Source organism: Schistocerca americana, chromosome 8, assembly GCF_021461395.2.
Source record: "Schistocerca americana isolate TAMUIC-IGC-003095 chromosome 8, iqSchAmer2.1, whole genome shotgun sequence".
Classification (NCBI taxonomy): domain Eukaryota; kingdom Metazoa; phylum Arthropoda; class Insecta; order Orthoptera; family Acrididae; genus Schistocerca; species Schistocerca americana.
Window position 1 is genome coordinate 22,536,930 of NC_060126.1, and position 14,850 is coordinate 22,551,779.

Below are 14,850 nucleotides of genomic sequence, written 5' to 3' on the forward strand. Positions count from 1 at the left end.
ATCTTCTCATTGCAACACTTGCCATACAGAGTTGTAACATAGACCATAGTCATCGGCCTTTGAGGTACTGTGTGAACCATCTGTAACCAGTGTGGATACACTTGTAAACGCTTTCGTAAGAAACCTTCAACGCTGTCGTCTTTGCGTTCTGAAGCTGATTTGCTTCCTGAACAGGGTTCTTAGGGCTGTGAAGGTAAGATGCGCTGAGATAGCCTACGTCAGACAAAGCTGGTCGTCCCATACTTCTAACTTTACACACACATCCTGTCGTTTGGAGCTGGCTGTACCATACATAGGCAGATGTTGTCGCCACACAGAGGATCACAATCAAGTTTTAAACGAAATGCAAGTTGAAGCGAAATTACGGATTCACTCGTAGCAAACTGCAGAACACAAAATGCTCTGCATTTTGCGTATGTAGCGCTACAAGCGGGAAGGTAACAAAGTAGCACTCGCACATCTGTTTATCTGAAACTACGTGAGGTACCTTTTAATTATGGCCTTGAACCAACACTCCACAACACGTACAGTTGATGCTACTGAAGTTTATAAATAGTAAATTGTTTTATAGGCACCCTGTATTGCCTGGCAAGCCGAAGTGGTTACCCGGCTGCAGCAGAAGCCAACTTGGTCACGTGACGAGGTACACTCACGTCCCACTTCAAAGCAGCGCTTATTACTGTCTCACAGTGAGAGCGTGAAAAATTGCTCATGGAGACCGATCGCGGAGAATACTTTGCCGGAAGCGGCGTCAACTCGCTGTTAACGTAGCTGATTTTACTGACAATGAGAACGAGAGAGCTGTGATAGTTCGACAGATAAGGCGACATAGGATGCAAACTGATGTTGACTAGCAGTAGTTAAGTAAGCCAGCCGTGACCAAATTACAGGAGCTTCTGAGAGACAGGACGCCGAGTGGGGCAGCAGCCAGGTATCTGCCCCAGAGAGGAACGAGTAAAATGCAAACAAAATGTTTCATTGCTGGCTAAGATAAATGTATTATTATCAGCAATTTCTGCGTTACTGTGAGCGAGACAATGAAAACTTTACAGGTTTTGTGAGGCACAACTGGGCTTCTCTGCGAAAAACTATTTGATGTACGGGATTTGACTTTAAAAGTTGCGTGAGTGAACGATTCATCATATGCGGACGAGAGAGCGTACTTGTAAAAGCAGCATAGTACATTAGATTTCTTAAGAATAAATGTCGCATCGGAATTGAAGCGACCAGTCATTTATTATTTTTTCGTCAGTCGCTGAGTGCAGCTGAAGAACGAAGTGATGGTGTTGTTAAAAGAGCAGTGTACGGATACTAGTGACTGAACGCTGGGCCCTATTCCGATTGCACAGGAGGCAGAATTCTTCCTACCTGTCGATCAGGGAAGCCGAAGATGGCGTAGTGAAATGCCGTAACTGGTCGCATAAGTAAAATAAAAATTGAAATATAGATGACTGAATGAGTTTTTGATTTGATGTTTTATATTGAACAGCTAAAGTCCTTCAACCATACTGCACAAAGATGGACTCACAGAAACTACAATTGTCCAGCCAGAACTTCGGGTTCTTATTGCTCTGGAAGACGGCTCGTCTGAACTACGACATATAAAACATCAGTTAATTTTATTACACCAATGATTAAAAGATTTACTTCACTTGATACAATCCTTCGCCATAGGAGTGCTTAATAATTTACAACTGTCGTTGCTATTAAAGCATCACCTGATGCACTAATTAACGGCCGGCCGAAGTGGCCGTGCGGTTAAAGGCGCTGCAGTCTGGAACCGCAAGACCGCTACGGTCGCAGGTTCGAATCCTGCCTCGGGCATGGATGTTTGTGATGTCCTTAGGTTAGTTAGGTTTAAGTAGTTCTAAGTTCTAGGGGACTAATGACCTCAGCAGTTGAGTCCCATAGTGCTCAGAGCCATTTGAACCAACTAATTAACGAACTGTCTCTTGAAGCACAATGTTCAGTATTTACAAAGTACATGTCCGTTTGAGACTTGGTTAACACTGGTCTTCGTATAGTCAGTTCCACAGGAAAGTGTACACCGTTATGTGTATGAAATAAAATAGACTATTATAAATATATGTTAACATGAAAATACATTTATTACTAATTGCACAATTACCTAATAGTTAATCCAATTGCCGTCATTATCCATTATAGCTTGACGCCTTTTTTGCATGCTTTTCACGAATTTTTCTGCATATTCTCTCTGTAACGATCTCCACATCTTCCTGATTTTATATGACAGCTGCTTCAATTACTAGCTTTCCTTTAAGGTCCATTTTAGGGATTTGCATCCGGAGACATTGCAGGCCAATCCGACGTGGACAGCCCATGGCTGTTGTTTCCGCGCTGTACAGAGACAGCTGCGGTGTTTCGGATCATTATCCTCTTGAAGCACCCAGTTTGCCTCGTTCGAACCAAATAGCTTCTTAACAGACCTCAGAAGACATTTTTGATAAATGTTGCACATTTTTTCAGCGTTTAAATCGGCTGTACGTAAGTGCAAATTGCCACGTCGCTGAAGTTAGCCCTCCCCCCGGTAAATCATCCACATTTCTAACTTTTAAATATCGTTCGACCCACTTCGCAAAGAATGTCTTTGACTTTCTAAGAATTTTAGGAGCAGCTCATATGAAAGCTTTGGTTCCTTTGGGTGACTTACAAAGAACACTGCCTCGTGGTGCTTCAGAAATTTTGCATTCATTTTAAACTGCAATCGACAAAACAAAACGTTCAACTCTCACACTGTTCGTCTATACAGTGTGCAAAAGCGCATAGATATAGATTCGAGACCACTACCAGAGATGTCTCTGCGGACGTTACATTTAAAATTATGGCGTACACTTGCCTGTGGAGCTGACTGAAGATCTGTTGACTGCTTCAGCTGCGCAGAGATTTCGGTGCTTGGCCCCATATTGACCCCTGTGTGAGGGTTCTGCTGTGCTCAGAGAAAGGGCACTTTAGTTTGTCGTATCTTGGCCATACGAAGTTCTAAATAACTTATGAGTAATTTTAAGCCTTCAGAATAATACAATCTTATCCTAGTATAATCCGGCACAAGGGAAACGCTCGACTCGTTACAGCCTTGTAGAAATGACAACCTTCTTCTCAAAAACGTTTTTACTCCTTCCATGTTTTAGACTCCCCATGCTGTGGTGAGTACAGTGTTCAAGATGAGATAATCCGGTAGTGAGCAAAGTGGATCTTGAATTAACAATTTATTGACATTAGCTGAATATATAACATTAAATCAATGAACGAACTCGTTATTTAGAGCTGAATGTGACTTGCAATGTGACGAATACAGTAATACCCCTGGGAACTGGACGGATTCGAGTGTAACACTGGATAGATTAATAACCGAGCGGGTTCTAAATATGCGTTGTTCCACAGCGGAATGACACGTTGAAACCTTCCCGTCTCCTCTATATCTTTTTTGTTACGCAACCTTCCCTTCTATAATAACCTATGAAATCTTTCCTTAGGATTTCTATTTCTTGCTTAATAATAACAAATGAAATCTTCCCTTTAAAATTTATTCTCTTTTCCAATCTTCGCATTCAAATTTAATTGCTGCTTATTAAAAGTGATTTTCTGATTATTTCGACGAAACATAGAATGTGTCGTCGTCGTGGCCCTCAGTCGTTATCTGCAATAACCCAAAACTGTTCCTCACCTTTTTTACTGTTACTGGGTCGCCAACCGACTGCTACACCGAACTGCGACATGAATATACTTACTCTGGTTTACTATATTAACTGCTGGTGGGCTGTCATAATAAGTGGCTGTATTTATTACCAAAGGTGACGTTATTCTTTAACAGCAAAGCTGACGTTATTCTTTAATTAATTTGACTGAAGTTACGTAATTCATAGTTACACTTTTTCTTGACAACAATAAACTTTTTGAAAAGTTTTACGTTGATGATTTTTGGGATGGATTATAATCAGTAATGCAACAATGCTGACAAAAATTACTTATATTCTGAAAACGTTTCTTCAAATATTTATTGCTGGTGATGAAATGATTTTATAAACGTTCAAATGGGACTTACTTTTTACAATAATCTTACAACTAGCATTGCGCAAACGTTACCTTCAGTAGTCTTGAGTTTCGCAAAGAAAATAATTCAATAATATTAGTTCCTCTGATGATAATAGTTAGGTGATGTCTCTGAACATCCGTTTACAATCTCTTGTAAATCATAGCTGGTGGCTGGCAGGCACACTGCTCCGCTCAGCCTCTCGCTTCAGACCTGCTACCAACTCGCTTCACATCTCGCTTACTACTGACCTCTTACGAACTCTAGTGCGCGGTCTCTCCTGCCAACAATGCTTTCTGGTGCAGACAATCTCTTCTACAATTACAAATGTATCAATGCGCGTTCTTTCCCGTTCTTTTCTTAAAATGTATCCATACGCGGTCTCTCCCGCCCTTTTTAAAATTATATCAATTTGCGGTCTCTCTTGCCAACAATACTTTGGTGCAGACATTCCCTGCTACCACAATTACTTGCAACATGACAAATATTAATTATTCCTACTGAATCCTATTAATAAAATATAAACATCTTTCATAAATTGTGGTTTGACAATAGACAATAGAAATATACACGTCTTACATAACCCTCGACTGGGTTTCCTTAAAATTTTCCTACGTCGTTAAGTCATTTGGACTTGATGTAAGGAGAAAATTTGATTATAGAAGCATGTGTAGTAATAAGTAAGTTAATGATAGAATATTTTTTTCAACAAAGCACATACATATACTGTCATAAGAATTTGTTTTCCTAAGTCTAACAAAGAGAATATTCAAAAGAGTATACATCAGAATACACAAATAATATGTGTCAGTAAGTTGGAAGTGTACATCAGGTAGTAAAAGTTATTTATATTTCTAATAGTAGTGGATGGCAAAAATTAGAAAATAGTTTATGTTTCAATATAAATTGGATAGCATGGTCAAAGCACTGGTAAGTGTCTGTGAATGCACTCAAAAGTCCGTTTCTTTCCCTCACATAGCACAACATCAGGTTTCGCCATGTGATTCCGTCGTCTGTTTGATCCATAGTTTTAGTGTAACCAAACACTAAGTTAACCGTCGAATTGCCTGAGTTGCTTCAGCTACATGAGGTACAAGGTCCAACTCCAATAGTCCATTAGTAGTGATGGTGTGCACCTTGGTATGCAAGCACCTATTGACGTACATCATGACTGTGGTGTGCATCTTGGTATGCCGACACCTCATAGAAAACATCGTAGATTGAAGTAACGTGGTTCACTATTCACTTTGTTTGTGCTCCATAACCATGGGGATGCACAGGAATTAAGGTACAGGTATAATCATTTTGTCAAGAGGTTCACGGACATGGTTGATACCGTTATTACCAAATTTTACATCGTCTCTTTCCTCTGTGCTCATAAAAATTATCTTTACCGTATTCTTATTTTAGGTTTGAAAGGACAAAATATGTCACCTTGTGTGACTAGAAAAAGTTTATAGTTTTAAACAATAACATAAAAAACATTTTTTCCATATGTAGTGAATTCAGCCTACAATACACATACGTGACAGTCAATAACATAAACAAATATTTCTGTAAGTGGTATTTAGTAGTACATTTAGGCATCAACATTTTAAATGAAATAAATAAGTTCCTTTATACAAACTATGTCACTTTCTGTGACTTGATCAAATACATTTCCTCTAAATAAATTATAATCTAGTGCTCATATGTATAATTACATAAAGATACTGTTATATTACTTCACAGGTTGTGAATTCACAGTTTTTGAAATATGAAAGTACATTTTGACAAACTATGCACTTTCTTTGACTTCAGTATGTTCGGTAATGGGGTAGTCAGTTACGAGTCGTATTGGCAGTCGATTATATATTATATTTGAGTTGTGTAGCACACATCTTCATTGTTATTTAAGAGAAAACATTTGTATTTTACGCAGAGTGCGAATCGGTATGCTGAATTTTGGTGAGATCTGTTTTTCCTATGTATGTATCTGCTGTAAAAGATGTCATGTTCAATGCAGAAAAAAATTTTCGAATAGCAAAGTACCAACAGTAAGCAATTTAATGTGGTTTCTCCATCTGCAGTGCTGCACTGCGCTGTATCACCAGTTATCAAAATAAACCATTACTAAACTATATTCCTTACATACTAACATCTTCATTCTCCTCTCTCCTTTGTACCTCGTGTCATCTCTCTTCATAGCCTATAATAAAATATTCATTGTTAATAATCATCAGCGCACGGCATGACTTCAATATCTCTCTGTATTACCTATGACAAAATATTCATGGTTAATCATCGTCAGCGCCCGGCATGATTTCAACATCTCTCTGCATCTGGAAAATCGCGTCAGCTCTCGGCATGACCTGTAAAGCATTTATCCACATTTCTCCATATTCAATACTTATATTATAATTAAAACTACGATTATTTTGGTGAACTATGACAACAATGTTGCATGCACGGTTAAAGAATACATCTAATTGCTACTACTGTATCAAAATCATTTGTACGTGTTATACATTTACATTTAAAGTAGTCGTGTTAATTGCTCCACTTACCTTACATAATGTGAAATAAATGTCCTGCGAGAACGCTTCTAAGACTGCTATTAATGTTCAGTGTATTTATCTGCGGTCGAATCGAGGTGACCTGTTGTGCACGTAAATAACCAATTAGTAGCTCACTGTGTTCGGGCTTGCTGGAATGTGTCAAAAAGCTCATTGTTATACTCTGTCTATATGTATCCCTGTAAGAAGTTTTTTCTATTTTAAGAATTTCCTTATGTTTGACATATGATGGTTTCCTCTCGATTTTTTTTGTTCTGAGTGTCGCAATGTGTACTACATTAGCGAGCGGAATATTTCGAATTCTGTACGGTCCTGCATATAGAAGTCCAAATTTTTTGCATCGGTTATTCCCTTTAAGCAACAGATAATGGGGACGGGCTAGTACCTTATAGCCAATCTCGTACTTGCGTAATCTACTTATCTGCTTCTGCTGTATCTTCCGACGATCTGCAGCTCGTTTAATGTTCGCTAATGCCATGTCTGTTATCTCACAATGACGAAGTCTACGCTTCTTTGGAAAAGTGATCATCGGTGGGTCTTTATTCGCCAGTATTACAGTTGGTGAGAGCATCGTTGACTCATTAGGTATTGCATTTATTACTTCCTGAAACTGTGAAATGTATTCGTCCCATGTTGTATGCTTTCTGTGGCAATAAATTCTACATAGTTTCCCCATCTCTTTCATTATTCTTTCTGACGGGTTAGAAGAACTGTGATATCTTGATATGTAAATTGGTGTTATTTTCTTACTCTCTAACATTTGTTTCCATATGTCTGACCTAAAATGTGGTCCGTTATCTGAAATAACCTTCTGTACATGTCCTACTATTGATAGAAAATCTCTTACAAATGCACTTGATACTGATCTAGCTTTTGCTTTCCTTAGTGGAGAAAACGTCACAAATTTGGATGTCAGTTCTACGGCTACTAGAATATAACTATAACCTTTACTTGTTCTGGGGAATTGACCGAAAAGATCTACTGCTGCCATGTGTCTTAACTTAACCGGTATGATGGGATACAGTGGTGGAATATGTGATACTGTTGATGATATAGTTTTCTGACATATCTTGCAGGATGCCATAACTTTGCGAATGTGTTTTTCCATATTGTTGAAGTGACAATATTGTCGAAGAATTAGAAAGCATTTCCTGGCTCCGTAATGTGCATAGCTTAGGTGCGTATACCATATCAATTTGTTTCTGATCCCTTCTGGAATGCATAAAAGCCAATTGTTGCCGTCTGGCTGTGAGCGAACAAACAGAATATTTTGATGTATAGTGTAATTATGTCTGATTTTTGCTTTGCTCTTATCTCACCAAAGCGGTACAATCTCTCTTAGTGTTTCATCTTTCTGCTGTTCTCTCTCTATGTCCTATAATGCTGATGATATAAAGTTTTCGAAAGCTACTTGTTTGATATACGTAATACTATGGTTGTTATGGTTGAAGGTATTTTCTTTCTCTAGTCGATTATGGTGAATATATCTCGATAGTGGGTCGGCAACAATATTCTGCGTGCCTGAAATGTGTACAATAGTAAAGTCGAACTCTTGTAGAGTCGAACTCTTGTAGATATAATTACCAACGGCTTAATCAATCATGCGTAAGTTTTTCTGATAATAAAAACTGGATTGCTCGGTGATTGGTATATACTGTGGTGTGTCTTCCATATAAATAATGACGGAATCTCTTAAATGCCCATACTACGCATATCGTCTCTAATTCTGTTACAGAATAATTGCGCTCTGCTGGAGAAAGTACCCTGCTTGCAAACGCAATATGCTTAACGATTGTCTTACCGTCCTCCTCTACTTCCTGAAAAATATGTACTCCTAGTACTGTAGTTGAACTATCTGTTGCAATGGAAAAGTTTTGTGTTGGGTCAGGACGTGATAACAAAGGTGCCCTTAGTAACGCTTCTTTCAAATTCTCGAATCCAGCTTCAGCGTCTTCATTCCATGACCAAATTGCGTTTTTAATTGTGAGCTGGTATAGCAAGGGTGTGTCTAATGCTTTATAATGAATGAATTTTCTAAAATAATTTATAAGGCCTAAAAAGCTCCGAAGTTCCTTCTTATTTGTTGTCACGCCCATATCTTTCAGTGCTTGCAATTTGTCAGAGTCTGGTGCAATACCTGTTTGTGAAATGATATGACCTAGAAATTTTATTGAGCCTTTTCCAAATTCAGATTTACGGAGGTTTATAGTTACACCGTTCTGGTCGAATGTATTCAGTAATTGTTGAAGAGTGTGGTTATGCTGTTCCCAGTTTTCTGCTGCGATTAGAATGTCATCTACATATGAAGTAATTTTGTTTTTAAGATCCTGTGGGAGAATTGTATTCATGCCTCGTATAAAGGCTGCAGACGAAATCGTTAGTCCAAACTGAAGTTTACAAAATTGGTAACATTCACCAAAGCAAAAGAATGCCGTATACTTTCGGCAATTTGGATGCAGCTGGATTTGCCAAAGTCCTGATTTGAGATCGAGGGTGGTATATGTAGAGGTGTCATGAAACTTTTGCAGTAACTCTTCTAACGTCTGTGGTGGGTCAGTTTCTGTAATGATTATTTTATTAACCTGACGTGAATCTAAAACTAAACGGAGTGATCCATCCTTCTTTTCAACGGTGTGTAATGGATTTATATATTGGCTTGCTGCTGGTTCAATTATACCCTGATCAATCATTGCTCGTAACTCTTTCTTAACTGATTCTGTGTGTATATGCGGGATTGGATAGTGTTTAGCTTTGAATGTCTCGTGAGGTTTCACCTGAAATTCGTACATAAATCCTGTCATCGTTCCTGGAACATTGTTGAAACTGTTTTGTGTTGACAAGAATATTTTCTAATTCTGTGCGTTCTGTGTCGTCTTTTGTTATACTGTCTCCAATATTGCATGTAATTGTCTCTAATACATTATACTCCTATTCTTCCGCCATGTCGTTATTATGTGGATTCGTGTATAGTGTGAGATAACAATCGTTACCTTTAGAATCTACAATAATCTCGATCCTGCGCATATTTTATTTTATTTATTTATTTATGCATTTATTTTACCTGGCAAGATTAGGGCCTTCTGGCCCTCTCTTACACCTAACCAGGCATACTCAGATTCAACAAATTTCAGTGTCTACAGAAAATTAGGACATATAACATGTTATACAGTATTAATGTTAAAGAAAAAAAATAGAGATTATAAAAGTAGTACAATAATAATTGTAACAATCAAAAAATAATTATAACAATTAAGAATAATAAAAATAATAATAATAATAATAATAATAATAATAATAATGACTATGTATATGAAAGTAAACATATTTTTCTTTTATGAGTGTCAGTCCTATTGCTAGTTGGGAATTTTCTCGTTATATTCTTGCAGCTTGTGAGTTATTCTCATCAAGCAGAGACATAAGACGATGGAATGGGGTAAAAGAGATATAGAAGAGGTAGATAGGTTAGAGGAAGAGAAATAGAATGGTAAAATTCGAAGCTATGATGGAGAGGAGAAAGAAAAAGATGAGGGGGGGCACAACAATGGTGGCTATACCGTCCCTAATATGTAAGTCTTAAGTTCCCTCTTGAATGTTGAGTGGTTTTGGATAAGACGCAGATCACAGGGGAGCGCGTTCCATAGTCGTATGGCTGAGATGGAGAATGACACGGAGAAAGATTTTGTGTTATGTAAAGGTACAGCCAAGATGCTAGACGTATCCGATCTGGTATTGCGGTTGTGGAATGATGATAGGTGTTTAATGTGAGAAGATAAGTATTGGGGGCACCAGTGGCTAAGAAATCGATGAAGTAAGCACATCGTGTGGAGATCGCGTGCCTTATGTGGGCGTATCCAACCTAGCTGGGAGTATGAAGGACTGATATGATCATACAACCGTATGTTGCATACGTTGTTCTTCTGAGGATACTGTGTTTTGAAATATCACCACCACTTCACTGTCTTTCTTCTGTAATGTTAGGTATGACGATTTAAAGTCAATCTTTGCGTCGTACTGCACGAGAAAATTCATTCCTAATATTACATCAGTTGTTAAATGTGGAACTATCCAACAATTGCTGTGGAAAGTTTGCCCTCCAAAAACAAACGTTAATTGTGTCTGTCTTTTGACTTCAATGCTTTTTCCTGAAAATACTCCCTTAACTTTAGTTTTGTGTAATGGTATACTGGGTAATCATTATTGCTATTGTATCTGTTAAATGTGTCTTCGTTAATTACGCACATTGATGACCCTGAAGCAATTATTGCTAAAATATTTTGTGACTTTAAATTTATCTGGATTATTGGGTGGCATATGGTTTTCTGCATGATCGATTTTTCGTGTAACACTGTGTCTCGCACGTCGTCGAATGCAATGGCATTCTCTATCCTTATCTTTTCTCTGTCCTTATCCATAGCGTCGTCATTTATAGATTCATCACAGGCTATCTCTAGTCATAAATGTTCTGACATTTCATTTTCTGTCGGGGAGTGTTGTGTGTTTTCTATGAGCTGTACTGTTCTACCGTTTTGGTTATTAGCGACAGGTGGCGGATGAAATCTTGTGTCTGGTACATTCATACGATAACTTGGTTGTTGTGCACTGTTTGAATTTCTATGAAAATTATCATTGTAGATTGGTTCAAATGGCTCGGAGCACTATGGGACATAACTTCTGAGGTCATCAGTCCCCTAGAGCTTAGAACTACTTAAACCTAACTAACCTAAGGACATCACACACACATCCATGCCCGAGGCAGGATTCGAACCTGCGACCGTTGCGGTCGCGCGGTTCCAGACTGTAGCACCTAGAACCGCTCGGCCACCCCGGCCGGCCGTTGTAGAATGTCCTTTGCGGTCGGTGTTCGTTTTCTCACCTTCTGTCGTTATAACTGTTGTTATATGGCGAGACACGCGTGTTTCTCCGAAAAGGCTGTCTTTGTTCGTTTTGTGTATTTTGCGGCTGACTTGTGTAATTGCTTGCACCCGTCGCATTTTCTTGGCAATTAGTCAGGTGAAAGTTTGACCAGTTCGGCATTTCCTGTCGTATATGTGTCGTGTTATTTGGATGGCTATGTTGCTGTCTTGATTTGTAATGTACATTGTTATAATACTGCTGTTCATTAAATCCCTGTGTGTATTCTCGACTAAAATTTTCATTTTTGATGCAAAAGCATTTATTACGATTGTTATTGCCAAATCGTGTTTGCTCCAAATTAGCATTGTTTGTCTGGTTTGCGTTATGTCGTGAAAAGTTCTTATTAACAAACGCATAATCTGCCTGGTGTACCTCCAGCAATTGCAGGATGTCTCTAAATGTGTACACGCTGTCCTTTTGCTTGCCTGTTAATAATGACACTTTTAATGCTCTGGGGAGTTTGGAAATACACAGCTGTATTAATGCGGATTGACTGTATGGTTCATTGAGGTATTGGTTTTGTTCAACCATATACTCGAAAAATTGTGATTGTTGGGAAAGTAGAATTCCCGAAATTTGGCAGACTAATTAGCAGATCATTAATGCTACTCTGTGTGGTATCTGACCAATATGCTGCTAGAAATGCTTCCTGGAATGCTTCTACTGAAAAACACTGTCTAGCAATTGGTCGCATTCTTCTCGCTCGTTCCCCTTCAAGAAAACTAATAATAAATTCTAGCTTATGCTGAACTGGCCATGGCGGTGGGAGTGCCGCATTGAATTGTTGGATCCAGTCCAGTGGTTGTATTTGCGTCCTGTCGCTTTTAAATGTTTTAAACTTCCTCACTGAAAGGAAATGCTTGTGGTCGAAACCGTCATGTCTTTGTGTCATTATTTTTGTAATGTTGTGAATAGGAATTTATGTGTCTTTCTGCCTAGCTAAGATCTCTTACTCTCTGAAGTCTACCGACATTATATGTATTGTGCATGTGAGGCATGTCGTAATGGTGTGTGTTCTGTTGGAATTGATTGTTTGCAGTTGTTTCTTGTGTGTCAGCTATCCTTTGCTGTAAAGAATTGATTTTCTGATGTAACAAATTATTACGTGATTCTAGGTCTGCGATTGTTTGTTGCAGATTTGTAATTTGCGTATCCTTACTATTAGAAATCTGTTGAACTGGGACTGGTGTAGTGTCATCTGATTTAATGTAATTGTTAGTATGTAACAGGTCTATTCTTGTAGTGAGTTCGTTGATCTTTTATGTCAGTTCGTTTCGTAATTTACGACTACTTTTGGTTGCTTTCTTAAAATCTGCTTTCAAATTTTCTGGGTCTTGATTGATTGCTATGTGCTCTATTTTGTCAGTTAGTGTCTGGACTTCTTCTGTTAATTTATCCCTAATATTCTGGATTTCAGCATCTGTAGAAATTTTCGCCTCAATTGTGTGTCATTAGATTTCCGTGAGCCTCTCTTGTATTTAAATATTTGTCTCCTTAGCCGTTTCGATTTCTTCCGAAATCGAGTATATGTGATTGTCCACGTAAGTTTTTCCCTGAGCAAACACTTTCTTTTTGTCGTCCTGTCGCTGTTTATTAATTGTTTGTAATAGTTCTTTTCGTTCTTTACCCTGCGATCGCACCAGTTTGCGGTGACGTATCAGTTTTCTGTGTGATTGTTGAAACGTTCATCAATGTGAGCGTTTTGTTTACAAAAGTTCTCTGTCATTCTTTCTCGTATGCTAACCGCGAATGCTTCCTGTTTATCTGATATTTCTTGAATCTTGGCGTGTAATTCAGCGACTACATTGATTTCGTTTTTTAGGTCTGCTGAGTCTTGTGCCCTTCTGTTAAAGTTTTGATTCATGTCCTGTCTCATTTGTAGCAAATATGCCATTATTGGATCCGTTTCGGATTGACCTCTGTGTGTATTTGTATTCGTTGTTAAAGGTTGTACATCTGTGTTCATTTGAACATCTTCAGACGATTGTAGTCGTGTCACCTCTTTCGTGGTTTCGGAATTTTTGTCAATAAAACTGTGGTATCTGCTACGCAGATTGTGTAGCTGTGTACCGTTTGAATCTGTTTCGGCACATAATGGAGTCACACTGTTTGACTGCATTATAGTGGTTTCGTTACTGAAACTATTATGTCTGCTACGCGTAATTTGTGGTTGTGTAGCGTCTGTTGTATTTAAAAACAAATTATTTTGCACTAATCTCTCATTATCAGTTGGCATTTATGAAGTTGATTGTCCGTCAAAAGATTCCATATTATTACTACTCTCGAATGTCTGTTCACCTAAAGTTTCACTATCGGGTTTTTCACATGTATTGTTTCTGTCTATTCCTGTAAAGAATTTCTCGTCAGTATTTTCTGCACTTTTATCACTTTGGGAACGAGTAATTATTCTGCGGGACATTGTATATAATTAGCACACGCAACAAAATATATCACTGTTTAAAGCGGATTCAACACTGAACAAACACTTTTCAACGCAGAATCACTAGAGCAAACAGAATTGCCGATGGGCTCTGAATTAAAAGTATACAGCTTAGTATAAGAGTTGCGGCACTTAACACTAGCTTATTCATACAATTTTCAGAGTCAGTATATTCATTTTCACAGTAGATTCACTAAAGAGTCTTACTGATTGGATGTCGCCAAGTGAAACCTTCCCGTCTCCTCTATATCTCTTTTGTTACGCAACCTTCCCTTCTACAATAACCTATGAAACCTCTCCTTAGGATTTCTATTCCCTCCATAATAATAACAAATGAAATCTTTCCTTTGAAATTTATTCTCTTTCTCAATCTTCGCATACAAATTTAATTGCTGCTTATTAAAAGTGATTTTCTGATTATTTCGAGGAAACATAGAATGTGTCGTCGTCGTGGCCCTCAGTCGTTATCTGCAATAACCCAAAACTGTTCCTCACCTTTTTTACTGTTACTGGGTCGCCAACCGACTGCTACACCGAACTGCGACATGAATATACTTACTCTGGTTTACTATATTAACTGCTGGTGGGCTGTCATAATAAGTGGCTGTATTTATGACCAAAGCTGACGTTATTCTTTAACAGCAAAGCTGACGTTATTCTTTAATTAATTTGACTGAAGTTACGTAATTCATAGTTACACTTTATCTTGACAACAATAAAATTTCTGAAAAGTTTTACGTTGATGATTTATGTAATGGATTATAATCAGTAATGCAACATTGCTGGCAAAAATTACTTATATTCTGAAAACGTTTCTTCAAATATTTATTGCTGGTGATGAAATGATTTTATAAACGTTCAAATGGGACTTACTTTTTACAATAATCTTA